The sequence below is a fragment of the Delphinapterus leucas genome, chromosome 8, assembly GCF_059928025.1.
Source record: "Delphinapterus leucas isolate spDelLeu-1000000601 "Yukka" chromosome 8, BTC_Dleu_Yukka2, whole genome shotgun sequence".
Taxonomy (NCBI): domain Eukaryota; kingdom Metazoa; phylum Chordata; class Mammalia; order Artiodactyla; family Monodontidae; genus Delphinapterus; species Delphinapterus leucas.
The window spans coordinates 91,047,825-91,068,029 of NC_143136.1; the positions used below are offsets into that span (position 1 = coordinate 91,047,825).

Consider the following 20,205-nt stretch of genomic DNA (forward strand, 5'->3'; position numbering starts at 1 on the left):
AATTGTGTAACCTTCTAGAGAACTTCCTGGAGTAATGGAATTGATCTGTCTCTTGACTGGGCTGTTGTTACACAGGTGAACGTATCTGTCAAAACTCACTGAAATGTACATGTAAGAAAAGATGTGTATATGAAACAATGCAAGTTTTAAAAAAAAGTTTTTTAGGTTTTATAACCCTTGAACAAGTTACTTTCCCTTTTTGGCCCTTAGATTTCTCAACTTCAGAAAGGGAATAATTTCTCATACAGAAAGAATATAGTGAGTGTTACAGGAGATAAGGTCTATAAAGTACTTAGTTTCTGCACAGTTAGTTGCCAATTCTGGATCCACTTAACATTAACCCTAGGCATTTTTCAGATTTATTTGAGTCCTAAAACATTCCTCCAAAATAAAACCTACATTCTCTCCCTCTCCCTTCTCCTACTCTTCCCCTCATCTCTTTTATTTTAGAAAAATATGAGTAAACATTTGATTAAAGCTTTTGCCTCCTTAGTTTTTTGTTTTTTTTTAACAAATCATAATACAGTCTTTTGCCTTCATATTTCTCTTCCTTCTCATTTAATTATAGTCAAAAAAGTGAGAATTCCCTGGGGGTCTAGTGATTAAGACTCCGCGCTTTCACTGCCGAGGGCCTGGGTTTGGATCCCTGGTCAGGGAACTAAGATCCCGCAAACCACCCGGTGCTGCCAAAAACAAAACAAAGTAACAATTCCTGTTACTAGTTTTCAAATCACTTTTTAAAAGTGTCTAAGCAATGTTCTTTGTTCTAGAATTCCAGGACACTGGAACAAGTTCACATTCATCTAGCATTTACTGAGCAAACATTTATTAAGAACCTAAATCGGTCAGGCACTGGAGAAACAAAGATAAGGTCAGAGAGGCAAATACCTAACTAAAGCAGATCAAATAGAACTGCTAAAATCATATCCTTTTCTTACACCTGTGAAGGATCTATTGGGTTGGCCAAAAAATTCCTTTGGTTTTTAAGTAAAAATAAAAGACACATTTTTCATTTTCACTAAGAACTTTACTGAACTTAATGTATCACCATTTTGTTCCACTACTTTCTGCCATTTTTCAGGCAACTTCATAATTCCATATTCGCAAAACTTTTTATCTTTTTGAGCAAAGAACTGTTCCAGGTGCCTTTTGCAGTCTTCCAGGGAATTGAGATTTTTTCCATTAAGAGAATTTTGTAAAGACTGAAATAAATGGAAATCCGAAGGTGCAATGTCTGGTGAATACGGTGGATGATCAGAACTTCCCAGTGAAGTTGAACCAGTTTTTGCCTGGTCATCAAAGAAACGTGCGGTCTTGTGTTACCCTGATGGAAGATTATGTGTTTTCTGTTGACTGATTCCGGACACTTTTCGTTGAGTGATGCTTTCAGTTGGTCTAATTGGGGTTCAGTGGAACTTACTACCTAGGATAGCTTGACCAACTACGAAAATAAACTTGAATATATTATTTTAATAACAGAACTTATTGGAATTAATCATTTAGTTTTCTGGAAGGAGCTCATAATAGAGGACTCCCTTCCAATCCCCCCATATACACAACATCATCTTCTTTGGATAAAGACCGGCCTTTGGTGTGGTTGGTGGTGGTTCATTTCACTTGCCCCACCACCGTTCCACATTATTGTACAGTATCCACTTTTCATTGCCTGTCACAATTTGTTTTAAAAACGGAACATTTTTGTTACATTTAAATAAAGAACTGAATGCGGAAATATGGCCAGGAAGGTTTTTTTTCACTTATGTGGAGCCCAAACATTAAAGCAATTCACATATCCAAGTTGGTGCCAATAATTTTCAATGCTTGATTTGGATATTTTGAGTATGTCAGCTACCTCCCATGGTATAATGTTGATTGTTCTCAATTAATGTCTCAATTTGATCGTTATCAACTTCAACTGGTCTACCCAACCACGGAGCATCGTCTGCAAGAAATCTCCAGCATGAAACTTCGCAAACCACTTCTGACACGTTTGATCAGTCATGGCACCTTTTCCATACACTGCACAAATCTTTTTTTCCATTTCAGTTGTGTTTTTACCTTTCTTGAAATAATAAAGCATACTATGCTGAAAATGTTGTTTTTCTTCCACCTTCAATATTAAAATGGCTACACAAAAATTCACCAATTTGATGGTTTTTTTAATGCACACTGATATGACAGCTGTCACAATACAATCTAAAAAAATTGTTTCGAATGAAGTTAAAGACACCTAAGCACCACTAGAGTCATCTTATGGAAAAAAACAAATGAACTTTTTGGCGAACCCCATAGTAAAAGGAGTTGGAAGTAGTTAAAGAGTTCTGCTGACTCACCACTGTTGCTTCCAGACTACTTTTGCAACCTAACAAAACTGTATGGCAACTGCATGGGTCCATTCTTACAAAATTCTCTTACATTCTTCTCTCTTGCAATCACCTACTCACCTCTCTGAGTTAGACTCCTTTATGGAGGACTTCAACCACTGTCTCCATTGTCTTCTTCACTATTCCTGCCACCACCCTGGATGACTACACTCCAGTGGACTTCTTCCCTACCAGCATCAAAGTTCTTTTACCTTTCTGAATGATCTCACCCACTTAAAATTTTAGCAATCTTTTTCAGAGATTCTGACTTGGAACTTACTACCTAGGATAGCTTGACCAACCATGGAAATAAACTTGAATATATCATTTTAATAACAGAACTTATTCCTATTCTGTCATCATTTTAATCCCCCAACAGCTCTTATTACCAACACTTCACTGAGTCCATACCATTCTTCTTAAGTCATTACCCCCTTATGGCTTCCCTTCCTTCCTTATCAAACTCAAAACCCACAGTGCATCACTTCAAAAACTCTCTAGTAAGCACGCTTAATATTTCACTCCTTTGTTCTTTTATCACAATTCTGTAAACCCTCCATTCTGTATCGGTCTAACCACCCACTGTACGCTGTTATTTGGGTTGCTGAGCAATGGTGTAGAAAATCTTTTAAAAAAGCAGAATAACAGCTTCTGAAGTGTACACTTTCATTAAATATGTACTTCTGTTTTTAACTAATTGATTTCAAGAGGATTTGTTGCAAAATAAAAGTCTTACCAAATGATGAAATAATTAAACTAGAAATTCAGCTCCTTAGGTGTACCAGACTTATTTTCAGTGCTCAACATACACAGTGGCGAATGGCTACCATAATGGAAAGTGGGAATCATAGAACATTTCTATCATTACACAAAGCTTTACTAAACAGTGCTGCTTACTCATTCTATGGCAGAACTGCTCAACCACTATTTAAGCTTACATAACCTACAATTTCTCACTGACACCACTTATTGCTATCCTTGTGACTTCATGAATCTTGCAAGCTGCATGAACGTGGAACAGGCTGCTACCCAAAGCAGTCAATGAAGGCGGAGGCATCAAATCTCTTACTGAGACCAAGAGGAGTTAGTTACCCCAAATCATTTATGTCCCAGCCCACTTCTAATCATGGAGATCCTCACCTTGATACTGTCACTGGTTACACTGTATCTGAGACGGGTTAGGGAAAGAGAGGTGTACTTAACATTCCTTTCAGATTTTACCACCTGTTAAAGGCAGAACTCATTATTACACATGTCTCTCACCTATCACTAGACTAGACCATGGCAGCAGCTGGAAATAAAAATTCTACCAAACCCACTAAGGCTTATTTTAATGCAACTATTAATAATAGTATTTCAGTAAAAATTAAACAATCATTACAAATGTTAACTTGGACAAGATGCTGGGACAAAAGACATAAACTAGTACTATCCTAGATAAAAGCAGGAAAACCCACCATCCTTGAAAAAGATAAGAGGAACTACCGCTTTGAGGAACTCTAAATTATAAAATCTAGGGGAAAGAAATGGGCAAAACAGCATGCCTTAGGATACAGGGTTGTAGGGATCTATATGTCTCTATCATTACACCCTGCATGTCTATAACCATTAAAATGGCTTAATCCTCCTTAAGGAATCACACTTTCTTAAAGAAAAACATTTCATATAGTTGCTTAGTTTACAGGGGAAGAAAAGAGGGGAAAAAAAGGAAAGAAAGAGAGAAGTTGAAAGAGAAAGAAATGAAGCAAAATGATCCATGAAGAGCATGGTGTTAGGACACCCTGGATTTTAATCCAGTCTTTTCTGAAGTAATGTAACACATGGTCAAGCTAGACTAAATCAAAGGAGGCTATTGCCATCCACCTACCAGCCCTGCCTCTCAAGGAAATGCTTTGCAAAAAAATAAACTGAGTTGTTCTTATACCTCAAGAGAACACTTTAAGAACATGAATGCCATCTCAGCTCTTCTGATGATGAGCTAATAATTCCAAGACTCTTATGACTAGCAATAATCAGTAACTACTTATGAATATGTAGAGCACAAGTATTTATCAAACAGCTGGGCTACCCACGAACAGTACTTTGCAGCAGTAAGAAAGTCAGATATTAAAATATTAGCTCTAAAAAGGCATAAGACAACGTTAAAAAGGGAAAACTATGAGCTTATCTGCAGTTATGAGTCTGTATGTGTGACTTAACAAAAGAAATTAACAACTAATTATGATTCACAAAAGGTACAGGAATGGTGCATCCCTACATATGATTCTAACATGATCTACTTGACTGGGGAATGAGAAGAGACTAACCACAATCCTAACCCTGAAAAAGATACAAAGGCAAAAGTATTTTTCACATCCTTGGTATTCACTACACAATTTGATAATTAAAAAAAAAATAGTAGCAACACTGCCTTCTGTGACACAAGAAAAACTCCATATATAACAAGAAATTAAGTCTAAAACAATACGTAGCATGCTGTGGGCATTTGGTAAAATTTGCTCAACTTTCAAGTTCTGAAAACTGAGTCAACTCTGCTGGGTAGACAGCACTTCCCTTATTTAAGGGGTAGCAAAACCTCACAAAATAATGAATGAACATAACCTACAATCTGGGTAGATAATCAAATAAGAGCAAGTGCATTCCAGTATTGCGTAATTAGAGCTTTGGGGAAATGTTGCAGACTCACTCAATAAAAAGGCCTACAAAACTTTTCACCAGCTTGCAAAATCTTAAAACCTGTCCCATGTTTAGCAATAGTTAGGCAGAAATGCACCATTTGTAAGAAAGTCAGTAAACTATACAGTGAAGTTGTAATTTTCATGACAGTCTCATTTTCCTTAAATTATACTTACATTTGTTTTATATTCTGCATCTTACCAACTGACAAGGCAACCAGAATCATTTGATGGGTTTTATGAAAATATACATGTCTTTATTCCACTTTCCCTTGGTGTGCACATGGGAGGGGTACGTGGGTATGAGTGAAGAAAGGAATCGTGTATATTTTGAAAAACTAGCCATACCACTTTACACCCACCAGAATAGCTAAATAAATGAAACAATATCAAGCAAACGTTGCAGAGTATGTGGGACAAATAAAACTCTCATTCACTACTGAAAAGACACTTTGGAAAACACTGGGTAATGTATACTAAAACTGAACAAAAGCACACACGGTCCAAAAAATTCTACTACAGCAAGATGTGCAGATGTGCAGCAAAAGATATGTATTGATAAAAGAATATTCTATAAAGGGCACTATTCATTGTGACTCAAAACTGGAAACAACCTATATGTTCATCAACAATAAAATGGATAAATTACGGTACATATACATAGTCATACAATGGGATGGAATACAATAGAATGAGAATGAAGAAGCTACCACTACACACTACATGGATGGATCACATAAAAACTGATGTAAGAAGCCATACACAAGGGTGTTGATGCTGTACGATGTTACATGCTTGTCTCTCAATGTATGTTATACTCCATAAAAGTTTATGTAAAATAAAAAAGCAAATAAATATTCAATAAATGAGCAACCTTGATGCCTAAATGTTTATAATACAATCGTATTCCCAGTGCCATGTTCCCTCCACCCTAAAATTGGGACAGAACACTTTTTAAAATCTTCCCTCATGCTAATCTAATACATTTTTATATTAAAACAAAGAAGGCTATATTAGGGTAACAGAATGCAAGAGTCATATCCTTTTTAGGAGAGAAAACACTAATCTGAAAAGAATTTTAATACCAAAGCTTTCCCTCTCCACATTACCTTGACCACACTCAGATCTTCACCACCCTTCCATCTACCAAGAGTTCACTCTTCTCTGCCATTTATTTAGTGGAAATATTTTTAAAGTAATGAACTACCCTAGAAAGGTAGTTATGAGGATTGAAACAAAAAGAGCAGATATATGAAGTCTTCAGCACTTTGCCTAAGCACTCAATGACTAAACAGTATTAAAAAATCCCAAATAGTGACTCTTAACAGGTCAAGGGCTATTTCCAATTCATCACTGTAAACACAGAACCCAGCATTAAACAGTTGGTCAATTAATGGAGTAAATAAATGATATGAGCTCATAACAAAAAGAATAAAATAAAAACAAGGCAAAAGTGGGAAAAAGGGAAATATCAAGAAGTTCAAAGGAAGGCCTTATTTTTATATCAGGGTAAATGACAAGATTTTAAATCTCAAATGAAGCAACAGAATCAGGTACATATTAAAAACCATTAAAATAAATAAAAACTGCCTCAGTATTACTTTTCCTCCATATACTTCAAAATGAAGAAGTCAGATGTCTTAACTAAAATTTAAACATGGTTCTTTAATATTGAAATCCTTTAAAAATATTTCTGAATGAATTTCCTATGAGTTTGACAGGAATCATAAGTATATAACAGGTTATTTTTAAGACATCTATCATAGCACATCAATATTCTGACTAAATATGTTGTAACAGAAATGAAAAGAAAGCGGATTTCAGTTGAACCTTTATACAGTGGTATTATTTTTATGAATTTAGATATCAAAATCATCAAGACTGCAATCTTACATTAGACTTGAAAGACAAATTCATAAGATACTTTAATCTCCATCGTGTGCACAAAACACCAATGAACCATTAGATAAGGTTCTAATGGTTCCCTTTTTCCCTTCCTTTTAAGAACACTGTCTACTTATTTATCTTAGATCAGAAATAGCATCACTGTTTTAATTAACTGACATTTACACAAAGCAACTTATGTGGAAAGCACTATTCTAAATGTAAATATAACTCATTTGGTTCTTGTAACAACTCTTACAAGGGAGGTAGTTACCCTTTCCATTTTACAGATGAGAACACTGAGGCAGAGATGCTAAGTAACTTACCTAAAGTCACCAAGTTACTAAAAAGCAGACTGGATGCACTCTATTAACCTCTGTGCTATACTGCCCAGAGATCTCTGAAGTTAAGCAAAACTAAATTTATCCTGACTTCACTTGACGCTGGGAGGTTAGCTATTTTGAAGACCTTGGGTGATAACCATAAAATGAAGCAGCACTAATGGCACAGTTAATAAATTCTAAGATACCCATTTTTTTTCATATTTTAACATATCTAAAATTGATGGCATTTTACAATTTTAACTGACAGTGCTGTCTCTCTGTGGAGTACATAAAGCAATGGTGCATCTGGTAATTGCAGGCAAGTACGATTCAAAAACTTATGGTATGACCCTCATGGGTTAGTGATAAGAAGTAAATGAGATAAAATATCTAAAGTACTTGACAACTCTGGTACAAATGCTTTAAAAAAGGGCATTTTTCCCCTTTAAACCAAAATGATCTATGAGGATATTCCATTTACACTGTAGTAAGTTGTCAGTTTCTCAGGCCCATGTTCAACTAAACCTGGTTATATTCTACTAGGGAAAAATAACTGGTTTCATTATACAATTTGATGAACAAATAAAGGACTTTGGCTGGGGAGAAGGCAGGCAGACAAAACAACAGTGAAAATGAGACACCTGAGAAAATAAAAATTATCAACAGTAAAGCATAACTCAAGATACCTCCCAAGTACCACTTGATTCAAGCCAGTTCTCAAATGCCACTGATAAAATGCTGACATGAAAAACTTTCTTCACTTTTTAAAAAATACACTTTGAATGCAAATAACTAAATATGCTTGGTGTGTGCCCATGCCCTACTTGAGCTTTTCTAACAAAACTGGACATATTGAACTTAACCACAAGGTTAAATAACTGGTTAACAAAGGTTTAAACTGATCCTGAGTGGCCACCAAAAAATTTTAATTAAATAAAATTCAATTCATTTAAATATTCCTGTGTCAATACTTGCCTTGGTAATTTCAGGATGACTTAATTAATATTCAATTTTTTGGGGGGGGTTTGCCTTTGTCTTATTGGATGAAAACTACCTTTCAGGGTAATTTCCCACTAAAACACCAAAAATTGCATCCAAATTACAACAACAAAAAAACGACCTTGAGCACGCTTTACCTTAAAAATCACTTAATTTTGATGGGGCAGAAGGGAGGGGATTATAATGCATTTTCACAAGGAAAAACTGAAATTTGCTTAGAAAACATACCCAAACAGGAAACAACAGTATCTTCTTTTAACATATCAGATAATATTTTAAAAGCCTCATACTACATTTCAGTTACACTACAACCTTTGAGACCTTGCATTACCTAATATCAGAGTGAAACCTCTTTCTTTTGTATTTGTTACTCCTAAGTATTTTTATTACTATATTACTTTCCCTTCAAGTGTATAAACAACATACCCCAACCAAAGTCTGAGGTAATGCAATTTTATATTTGTAGGTCAAATTTTTTAAAAACTGCTATTTTTTATGTATGTAAAGTGCTGTTTCACAGTTATATAATTCAGAATTTAATGCTAATAATTATTCTGTCCTTTAGAACATGTAGGCAAGTCTGAAGAATATCAGAAGAATTCTACTTATGCATATAAACAAAAGGCCTGAGAAAGTATACCTATAAGAACCATAATATATGAAAAATATATAGTTGTCGTACAAGAATTTATTAAGATTTTAAAAAAAACCAGGGAGAAGACAAGAGTAAAAGCCAGTAGGAGCTAATAAAAACAAAATTTTTAAGTTACAACTTTCTTAATATAAAATATAAGGAAGACTACCTTAGCAGATCAGAATAACACAACGATGTTTCTATAAAAACTCAAGAAGGTATTTCAAAGCAAAAATTTTGATTGACACTATCTTCCTGTTATTTTAAAGCAGATGTCTTCTAGAACCTTTATTTACTGTGTTTTTAAAATCCATTTTAACATCATTTACCCTTCTAATACACTATTTTCTTGTCAATTAAGGTTTTGCCAACTACAGTATTCTTCATAAAGTAATTCCTGAAGATGAACTGTGTTCTACTATGATGTAAGACTTAAGTCTAGGGACATTTAGACAACTACCTAAAATAGCATTTAAGGTATCAGGGGAGTGTTGTTATACTACTGAGCCCAAAAGCACCATCATTGACCATATAACTGATGTTTAGCAGTAAATTCTTAGCAATCCTTACCAAGGCTTTCATTTTAATTCTCTAAATCTGAGAAAAAGTTGTAAGTATAAAATTTCTCCCATTCAGAAAAAAAAATCATTAAAGCATAACCAAAATATTTACATTCTACTATTACTTAATTATTCCGTAAGTATAGATATAATAAATAAATTATAAAGCTAACCAACAAAAACAAAACACCACCTTGGAAAATAACAAAGAAAATCTTTAAATTTTTTTTTTTTTACATCTTTATTGGAGTATAATTGCTTTACAATGGTGTGTTAGTTTCTGCTTTATAACAAAGTGAATCAGTTATACATATACATATGTTCCCATATCTCTTCCCTCTTGCATCTCCCTCCCTCCCACCCTCCATATCCCACCCCTCTAGGTGATCGCAAAGCACTGAGCTGATCTCCCTGTGCTATGCGGCTGCTTCCCACTAGCTATCTATTTTATGTTTGGTAGTGTATATATGTCCATGCCACTCTCTCGCTTTGTCACAGCTTCCCCTTCCCCTTCCCCATATACTCAAGTCCATTCTCTAGTAGGTCTGTGTCTTTATTCCTGTCTTACCCTTAGGTTCTTCATGACATTTTTTTTCCCTTAAATTCCATATATATGTGTTAGCATACGGTATTTGTCTTTCTCTTTCTGACTTACTTCACTCTGTATGACAGACTCTAGGTCCATCCACCTCATTACAAATAACTCAATTTCGTTTCTTTTTATGGCTGAGTAATATTCCATTGTATATATGTGCCACATCTTCTTTATCCATTCATCCGATGATGGACACTTAGGTTGTTTCCATCTCCGTGCTATTGTAAATAGAGCTGCAATGAACATTTTCGTACATGACTCTTTTTGAATTATGGTTTTCTCAGGGTATATGCCCAGTAGTGGCATTGCTGGGTCTTATGGTAGTTATATTTGTAGTTTTTTAAGGAACCTCCATACTGTTCTCCATAGTGGCTGTACCAATTCACATTCCCACTAGCAGTGCAAGAGTGTTCCCTTTTCTCCACACACTCTCCAGCATTTATTGTTCCTAGATTTCTTGATGATGGCCATTCTGACTGGTGTGAGATGATATCTCATTGTAGTTTTGATTTGCATTTCTCTAATGATTAATGATGTTGAGCATTCGTTCATGTGTTTGTTGGCAATCTGTATATCTTCTTTGGAGAAATGTCTATTTAGGTCTTCTGCCCATTTTTGGATTGGGTTGTTTGTTTTTTTGTTATTGAGCTGCATGAGCTGCTTATAAATTTTGGAGATTAATCCTTTGTCAGTTCCTTCATTTGCAAATATTTTCTCCCATTCTGAGGGTTGACTTTTCGTCTTGTTTATGGTTTCCTTTGCTGTGCAAAAGCTTTGAAGTTTCATTAGGTCCCATTTGTTTATTTTTGTTTTTATTTCCATTTCTCTAGGAGGTGGGTCAAAAAGAATCTTGCTGTGATTTATGTCATAGAGGGTTCTGCCTATGTTTTCCTCTAAGAGTTTGATAGTTTCTGGCCTTACATTTAGGTCTTTAATCCATTTTGAGCTTATTTTTGTGTATGGTGCTAGGGAGTGATCTAATCTCATACTTTTACATGTACCTGTCCAGTTTTCCTAGCACCACTTATTGAAGAGGCTGTCCTTTCTCCACTGTATATTCCTGCCTCCTTTATCAAAGATAAGGTGACCATATGTGCATGGGTTTATCTCTGGGCTTTCTATCCTGTTCCATTGATCTATATTTCTGTTTTTGTGCCAGTACCATACTGTCTTGATTAGTGTAGCTTTGTAGTATAGTCTGAAGTCAGGGAGCCTGATTCTTCCAGCTCCATTTTTCACTCTCAAGATTGCTTTGGCTATTTGGGGTCTTTTGTGTTTCCATACAAATTGTAAAATTTTTTGTTCTAGTTCTGTGAAAAATGCCAATGGTAGTTTTATAGGGATTGCATTGAATCTGTAGATTGCTTTGGGTAGTAGAGTCATTTTCACAATGTTGATTCTTCCAATCCAAGAACATGGTATATCTCTCCATCTATTTGTATCATCTTTAATTTCTTTCATCAGTGTCTTATAATTTTCTGCATACAGGTCTTTTGTCTCCTTAGGTAGGTTTATTCCTAGATATTTTTATTCTTTTTGTTGCAATGGTAAATGGGAGTGTTTTCTTGATTTCACTTTCAGATTTTTCATCACTAGTGTATCGGAATGCCAGAGATTTCTGTGCATTAATTTTGTATCCTGCTACTTTACCAAATTCATTGATTAGCTCTAGTAGTTTTCTGGTAGCATCTTTAGGATTCTCTATGTATAGTATCATGTCATCTGCAAACAGTGTCAGGTTTACTTCTTCTTTTCCGATTTGGATCCCTTTTATTTCCTTTTTTTCTCTGATTGCTGTGGCTAAAACTTCCAAAACTATGTTGATTAAGAGTGGTGAGAGTGGGCAACCTTGTCTTGTTCCTGATCTTAGTGGAAATGCTTTCACTTTTTCACCATTGAGGACGATGTCGGCCGTGGGTTTGTCATATATGGCCTTTATTATGTTGATAAACGTTCCCTCTATGCCTACTTTCTGTAGGGTTTTTATCATAAATGGGTGTTGAATTTTGTCGAAAAATTTTTCTGCATCTATTGAGATGATCATATGGTTTTTCTCCTTCAATTTGTTAATATGGTGTATCACGTTGATTGATTTGCGTATATTGAAGAATCTTTGCATTCCTGGAATAAACCCCACTTGATCATGGTGTATGATCCTTTTAATGTGCTGTTGGATTCTGTTTGCTAGTATTTTGTTGAGGATTTTTGCATCTATGTTCATCAGTGATATTGGTCTGTAGTTTTCTTTCTTTGTGACATCCTTGTCTGGTTTTGGTATCAGGGTGATGCTGGCCTCGTAGAATGAGTTTGGGAGTGTTCCTCCCTCTGCTATATTTTGGAAGATTTTAAGAAGGTGTTAGCTCTCCTCTAAATGTTTGATAGAATTCGCCTGTGAAGCCATCTGGTCCTGGGCTTTTGTTTGTTGGAAGATTTTTAATCACAGTTTCAATTTCAGTGCTTGTGATTGGTCTGTTCATATTTTCTATTTCTTCCTGATTCAGTCTTGGCAAGTTGTGCATTTCTAAGAATATGTCCATTTCTTCCAGGTTGTCCATTTTATTGACATATAGTTGCTTGTAGTAATCTCTCATGATCTTTTGTATTTCTGCAGTGTCAGTTGTTACTTCTCCTTTTTCATTTCTAATTCTATTGGAAAATCTTTAAATCTTGAAGACACTCAGAAGATAACTCCATGTTTGGTGACTAAATGGGTAGTGATGACATTAATCAAAACAGGAAACTCGCATGCTTTCAAATTAAACTCCTCTACCATTGCATTGCCCTTTCCATCTCTCCACTTGTACTTCGGAAACACTCTGCCCAACACTCTACTTTCCTTAGAAAGCCTTCTTTAAGGCTCCTTTTCTGTGCTTACAAGGCAACCTGAATAAACTGCTATGACAGCGCTAATCACACTGAACAATATTTAATTATCCATTGCCCCTAGACTCTGAGGTCTAATTGCATTCCTAAAAGTCTAATAGTTACTGCCTGATAAACAGTACTTAAAAAACATATTCTATTTGAGTAGGTTCTGAATGAACAAGTTGTAGAGTCTGAGATGCTTATAGAACACCCAGATGGTGATAAATAGAAACATGGGTCTGAGCTCAGGAAGGAAGACATGGTTCATGTTACAGATAAAATTCTACCCTAAATTTAGAATTGTGGCTTTGGCAGATTAAAACAAAAATCATCAAATAGTTTATGGATGGACTGATGACTGAGACATAAAATTTTCTCTGTTTCACTAAATGCAATGTGTACTCTTTAGTTCCCAACTTAATTGATTTCTCAGCTTCAATCCACATAGCAGATTAGCCACGCCCTCCTTTTTCGGTCTATTGCCTTGACTTCAGTGATGCTAAGGAAATTTTCCTCCAACCTCTGGCTGTATCTTCTCAGTCTCCCTTGCTCCATTTCTTTTCCTCAATGTTAAATGTTGAAGAATCATAGGGGACCACGTCCCTTTATCTTCTCTCTCTATACTCTCTCCTTAGGCAATCTCATCCCCCACCCTCCATACTAAAACATCCATTATCAGCTATGTACTGATTATTCCCAACTGAATTATGATCAATACTCCCCCGTTTCCATAAACAAACAAAAAACTGCTCCTCCCCCAATATTCCCCTAGGTTAAGCACAAGAACCACTAACCCTGGAAATCGGCCTTCTCCTCTCCCTAGACCCTCAAATCAAATCCATCACCAAATCCAAAACTTTACTTCCCAAATATTTGTCAAATCCAGCTGCTTTATCTCTATTACCACCAATCTGGTCCGAGATTCTATCATCTCTTGCCTAAATGACTATAATAGGTGAATTCAATTCTACTCAAAGTGTGAGCTGTGGACCAATACTGACCCATGAACTACTGTTATTGGCGTGAGACAAAGTAAATACAGAAACTGACAGGCAGCATTTAGAAATTTTTATAGCAATTTGACAGACACTGCCACAACATCCATTTTACTGTGTATTACTAAAGTACCAGCACAAACTAGAAAGTAAAACAAAACAAAACATGTCCTTAGCCACAGATAAGTTTGAGGAGCCCTGGCCTAACTCGTCTCCCTGCTTTTACACTTGCCTCTCCAATCTGTCCTCCACAGAGCAGCCAAGTGATGTTTTTAAAGCAAAAATTTAAGTAACTTACTCAGCTGTTTAACATTGTCCAGTGGCTTCCCACTGCTCTTAGGATTAAGTACAAAGAGCTTAGCAATAATTGACCACTGTGATCTGCTCCTGTCTCATTTCATATCACCCAGCCTCATGTGCTAAGGTCCAGTCTCCACAGGACTTTTCAGTCCTAGAAAGCTGAAATCGCCAGCATCGCTTGGGTAACTCCAGTTCATCCTTCAGACTTCAGCCTGAAAGCCATTTCTTCAGACAAACGTTCTCTGATACATTAGTGAGCTTCTGTTGTTTACAATAATTTTCTTTTGTGGAACTTATCGTAACTGTAATTATTATTTTTGTAATAATTTGCTTAGTTTCTCTGTTCCCCAACAGAGTTTTGCCATCATGAATACAGGTACACTCTTTCCATAACGTGTGTCACCACAGCTTAGCAAGTGCCTGGCACAGATCAGATGTTCAATAAACTTTTGCTAAGTGAATAAACCTAAGTCAGGAAACAAAATGGTGGCCAGGACCACCAAAATGCAAATGCCTGCGATATCTAGTCATATATAAGACTTGGGATACATCTGTATACCAGGTGCTTTACAAAGTTAAATCTTCTTTACTCCCCTAAACAACCTAAAAGACAGGGAAATCTCATTGTTGAGATTTAAAAAAAAAAAAGATTTTTCAGAAAGGTGAAGAATCTTGTCTAAAGTAACCAACAAAAAATTGGAAGGTTGGAAGGTCTGAGAGGCAACGAAGGGTAGCAGTCTCTACAACCATATTGTCTGGCTCCACTGCTTACTTAGCTGTGTGATTTTGTGGAAGTAATCTGATTCTCAGGTTCCTCATTTGTGAAATGGAGATATAATAAAGCCTTCTTCAGTGGATTGTTGAGAGGTTAAACAAGGTAATATATATAAATCATTTGAAAAAGTGGCTGGCATACTGCTTTATAAGTATTAGCGATTATAATTGTTTTTAACATTATCAGTGCTCTTATAAGATAATTTTATCTTCTTACTTGCTTATTGTCTGCCAGTGCCACACTGATATAAATTACAAAAAAAGCAGAGTCTGTGCTATTATTCTCTGGTGGAGCTTTTCTCAAAGACTTAAACCCTACAGAAACTGAGTTAAGTAACTATTTCCTCAGTTCTCTCTCTCAAGGATGGGACATACGACCATTTTAGGTGCACAGAAGAGTAGTTATTACATACCTTGGATACTTTAGAACATTAGGGCTTGATATTTACTGGAACCCCAGTTGGGAAGGGCTGCTCTTGTGTATGCCCAATGCCTGGCATGAAGTAGGTGCTCATTAAATATTTTTGGAAAGAATGAATATTTACAAAACCAAAGGAATAGTGCTCAGCACAGAGCAGATACTAATTATCAATTCTATTCCACCCCTTCAAAGTTTCTACAAACTTTAAAAGTATGATTCTATGGGAGTCATTTTTCTTGAACTGGTGCAGTCTGCATTATTCAAAGCCAAATGCAGAATACAGACAGTAGGAAAGCCAAGGAATAGAAACCAATGTTGGCAAGAACTATGAAAATAGTAAGAGGTGAAAGATAAGTAGAACTTGGATATGCAGGGGTAAGAGCAAAGGTTATTCTAGGCCAGGGAATAGCATAAGCAAAGGCAGTGTTACCGAAAGTTTAATGAACATTCCTTTGGTGACACACAAAAAAGATTTTAAGCTATACACAGGCAAACAACTTTACTTTGATAGTTCCAGATGCACACATTTTTATGTGTAATTGGGACAGCAAATTGTGATTTCAAACTTTTACTACTTATAACAACATTGAGTTAACAGTACCTATTTGGATTTTTTTTTGTGAGGTGTTTAAAAAATGTATCAAGAAAATAATAATGCACAGGAGGTAAGCAAATATGACAGAAATTGTCAGGGTTTTAAAGAGTAAACTTTTGGACACATCAAGGCATGGTCATGTGAATAAAACATAACATGTTAGTAAGAGAAAAGCCACCAGTCTTTGGAATGAAGCCAAAGCTCTATCCTGAGTAGCAATTCAACATAAAGGACAGGTAGGTGTGAAGTATCCAACCAGGTTTGAGTATTTAATTGTAGTACTAAAATTCTCATTGGCAAAAATCCTCATTTTTCCCTATGATAAATCTGCTACATAATTCAATTTCAGTTATTCCCAAAACAAAGATAAAAATTTAAAATTTCCAAACAGGTACCTGAAAATGGGACTGCATGTAGCCTGGTAACTCACCTGAAAATAGGGAGCTAAAACTGTACTTTTCACACCAGAAGGAACTAATTTATAGAGTAACAAAATATGAATCATAGCTACCTCAAAAAAGGTGTTAAATAAAAAAGAGCAAAAAGACAGTTTTCCATTCCCCCCTTCCTCTCTCAAAATTATCCTACCAATAGCCAAACCAAGTCAAGCTAAGAGATGATGATAAAGAACATTTATTGAACTCTTACCAGGCACTGTTGTATTTTACCTGCATTAAGTTATGCAATTATCACCACCATCTTATGAAGTACATCACTAACCCTATTCTACAGCTGTAAGAATACTGAGGCACAGGGAGATTAAATAACTTGCCCAAGGCCAGACCTGGTAGACAGAAAGGCAGGGATTTAGATCCTGGCAGTTCAGCTACAGAGTCTGAGCTCTTAACCACTAGGCACCATTTCTCTCAAGAATAATAGAATGATAATTTGAAATATTCCACCTTTCCCATTATGGCAGGAGAAATGTAATTTTCCAAGGTATGAACCTTTTATTACTTAAGTTTCCAGTCTAAGAAACAGGAGGTTCAGCTATATGGAAAAACTGGGAAGATGAGTACTACAGTAAAACAATCTAGGCCCAGGAGTATTCAAATACAGACAAATCATCAGAGGCCTCAAAAGTATGGCTGAATGGCACTATTCACAGAGAAAGATGCCAAAAGTTGGGCTAAGCAGAAGGTGAATCCTATTTCTACTGGATCTACTGCTTTGAGAGAGGAAATCCCACCCATCTCCTCCCATTTCTGTGATTCAGTACACAAATGCATCAATTCAAGAAGAACTGTTAAGGGGAAAGGGCAGCAGAAGGGAGCAGAAAGGGGTAAGTCAGGACTTGGACCCTGAACTGCAGAGTGAGCTTGATGTACCTGGGGAGAGAGAACGGATGAGAAGGCAATGTGTGCCTGGAGGTAGGCAGGTTGAGGGCATGACCACTGGGGTGGAGGCACCGAGTGGCCTGTCTGGAGAGCTGAGAATTCACCCTAAAATGGGCTAGTGGGGACTGTTTCAGGCGTATACGTTTGGGATAAGGAGGGATGGACGTGAACGCGGGGGTGGCGTGCAGTTTCTCGCTTTGGGCAGTACTGCCAAGGGACAAGGTATCAAGGTGCGGTCGAGGAGGTCTACAGGTACAAAGGGGGGAGAATGGAAAAGAAAAAAAGGCGCAAGGCTTGTAGAGGAAAGTCGGGGGGAATCCTGGTAGACGGAAGCTGGGAGATCAATGGGGGAGGGGTAATTCCCAGGGGAAGTAGAGACGCGCGAGGTTAGGGAGGTCCGGGGGGCGGAGGTGGGGCTGAAGGGCGGGGGCGGAAGGCACGCCTCAGGAGCGGGGGTCCCGGACCGAGAGCGATGGGGGCGCCGAAATGGGAGAGAAGGAGGTCGCTGGGTTTCAGTGCAGGTGAGTCCTAGGAAAGAGGGGTCAGCCAGCGGCCAAGGCTGCGGCCGGGACCCCGGAGGGGGAGGGGCACCTACCCGGACGTGCGGGGCTGCGGCGGGCAGCCCCGGCGGCGGCTCCTCTCTGGCTGAGGCGGCTGAGGTGATGGCGGCGAGTCCCTGTGGCGGCCGCCTCCGCCGAACCGCATCCCTCCTCCCCGGCCCGCCCTCCTTCCCTATCTCCCGCTCTTAAACTTCTTCCCCGGGATAAACAAACCCGCCGCCAGGGGCGGCCGTCTCCGGCGCTCCCGCCCCCGCGCAGGTTTCCCCCCCCCCCCGCCCCGGGCCCGTCTGGGCTCCGGCTTCCGAGTTGCGACTCCGGCCCCCAGCCCGCGAGGGCGCGTGCGCGCGGCGGCGTCTGCTCGCAAGGCCCTTCCTCCCTCCCTTCCTCCCTCCGGCGCCGGGCACTTCCGGGCCGGGCCGGATCAGCGGCTGGGGGTTGAATGTAGCCTCCGCCGTTTGCGCGGGGCCCTGGGCTACCATCCCGGCGGGCTCCGCATCCCCGGCCGAGTCTCGCCTGGTGAGGACGCCCCCTCCCCCCCGCCCCTCGCCTCCTCGGCCCAGCGTCAAACTTTCCTTAACTAAAAAGCCCACTGAATAGCTCCTCCTAACTGGTCTGATTGATCACGTCGGGTGAGAGGCGACTGCCGTTTCTGTGCACGGTTTCTTTAGAGCTGTACCAGGCTAGAAAGCCAAGGTACAACTTGTACCGAGCTCCTGTTGCGAGCCAAGAGCCATATGAACTGCCCAAACAAAACAGCAGTATACAGTCTCCAAAGAGGGATAAAGATAAAGACAAAAGTGTGGTAGACCAAATGAAGTGCCACGGTGGAGCGGTTTTCGGTTGGAGATGAACCTGAAATCTCAGGCTTAGGAGGGGAGGGGTCTGCCGAGGGGCTGCTGAGGGTGCTTGTGAAGCACAGAAGAGCAGGCTCCCGAGACTGGACGTTGGTGGTAAATAGGGCTATGTCTAAGCAGATGTCTTAAGAGATGAGGGGACTGCCTCACGGAGTTCACAGAAAGGTGACCACGATACTACATTGGCAATCTTATTCACGTGTTTTAACACAGAAAAACGTGCGTGGAATACAAGCAGCTCCACCCAGATTTTCAGGAAGGAGATAGGATCCGCATAATCAAAGTTGCCTTAGGCCAAGAATTAAAAAAACAGAAGTGGAAGTGAGCATTGATGTGTTGGGGCCTGGGGGAGAGGAAATTATTAGTGCAGAATTTCTCGTTCTCCAAACATGAACAAAAACCAGTTAATATTAGTTGCTGTACTCATTGTGGGTCTGTGTTAACTTTATGATATATGACAGAAAGGGTGAAAATTACATGTAATTTTTGCCCAGGCCTTTTAGCTATGTCAACCCCTTAGCACTCATGCCCTTTCTTTTGCTGATCAACCATTATTAGGCACTAATGAATGTAATAGGCTCAAGGAATCAAACTGCAATAAATCCTTCAAGTAGATTTCCAATTGGGAGTTAAGAAATGAATGGTACTTGGGGACTCTTGATACTTGACTGAGTTCTAGTTGGGGAGTGGTTCAATAAACTTCCACCACAAGGATGTCAGACTGCTCGTCAAGGTATTATCAGAGTCTTTCCCCTAGGCTTGATCTCTTTGCAGTATTAGGATATATCATTCTTTTTTTGAAGTATTTGGTGACTTTATCCACTGATAATAGTAAATAGTAAGAGTAAATATGGCTTGTAAATAATGCTAACAAAAATGTGATCGTTTGGCAAAGTAAAAGAAGGCTCTATGGTCAATAAACCTGGATTAAAGCTTGGTGCTATATTATCAATCCCCTAAAGAACTCCTTTTCTTGATCTGATTTCCTACTAGCTGGATACCTGTTGGAAAACTAGATTATTAAAATAGGTTTTAGTTGGGAATTCCCTGGCAGTCCAGTGATTAGGACACTGCAGGGGGCGCGTGTTTGATCCCTGGTCGGGGAACTAAGATCTCGCGTGCCATGTGGCCAAAAAAAAAAAAAAAAGAAAAAGAAAAAATAGGTTTTAGTTTATTGCAGCCATAAGTGACTTTTATAGATAGAGAAATAAGTAACAGCTTTATCACATAGTGTGCTTCCACTCATATTTGCATTGCTAAGGCATTAGCCATTATGACCATCCAACTCCTTAGATGCCAAGAAACTTTATGATACTCATTTTGGTGCTCATTTTCAGTTTTCTGTAGGAAACCATTCAGATTTCTCAATGAATGTGGCTGACTTGGAAGTTCTACTTATTGTAGATAATAGGTCAGCAGCTAGTAAAGATCAGAAGAGCCATTTATTCTCTGACCTTAATGCATGCAGATG

At 38.2% G+C, this 20,205-nt stretch overlaps 1 protein-coding gene across 5 annotated transcripts in view; it reads right to left on the bottom strand.

Annotated features, from left to right (window-relative positions):
• The window catches only part of SPOPL (speckle type BTB/POZ protein like), a 62,369-nt gene extending 44,230 nt beyond the window's left edge, over nucleotides 1-18,139 (bottom strand). For 2 of the 5 annotated variants that reach the window (XM_022569635.3, XM_022569634.3), the window contains exon 1: nucleotides 17,916-18,138. The gene's annotated coding sequence lies outside the window, so the exon portion shown is untranslated. Of the gene's footprint in view, nucleotides 1-17,915 lie in introns of all 5 variants that reach the window. The other 3 variants (XM_022569636.3, XM_022569638.3, XM_022569637.3) reach the window with 3 other exon arrangements.
• Between the last annotated feature and the right edge of the window lie 2,066 nt (nucleotides 18,140-20,205).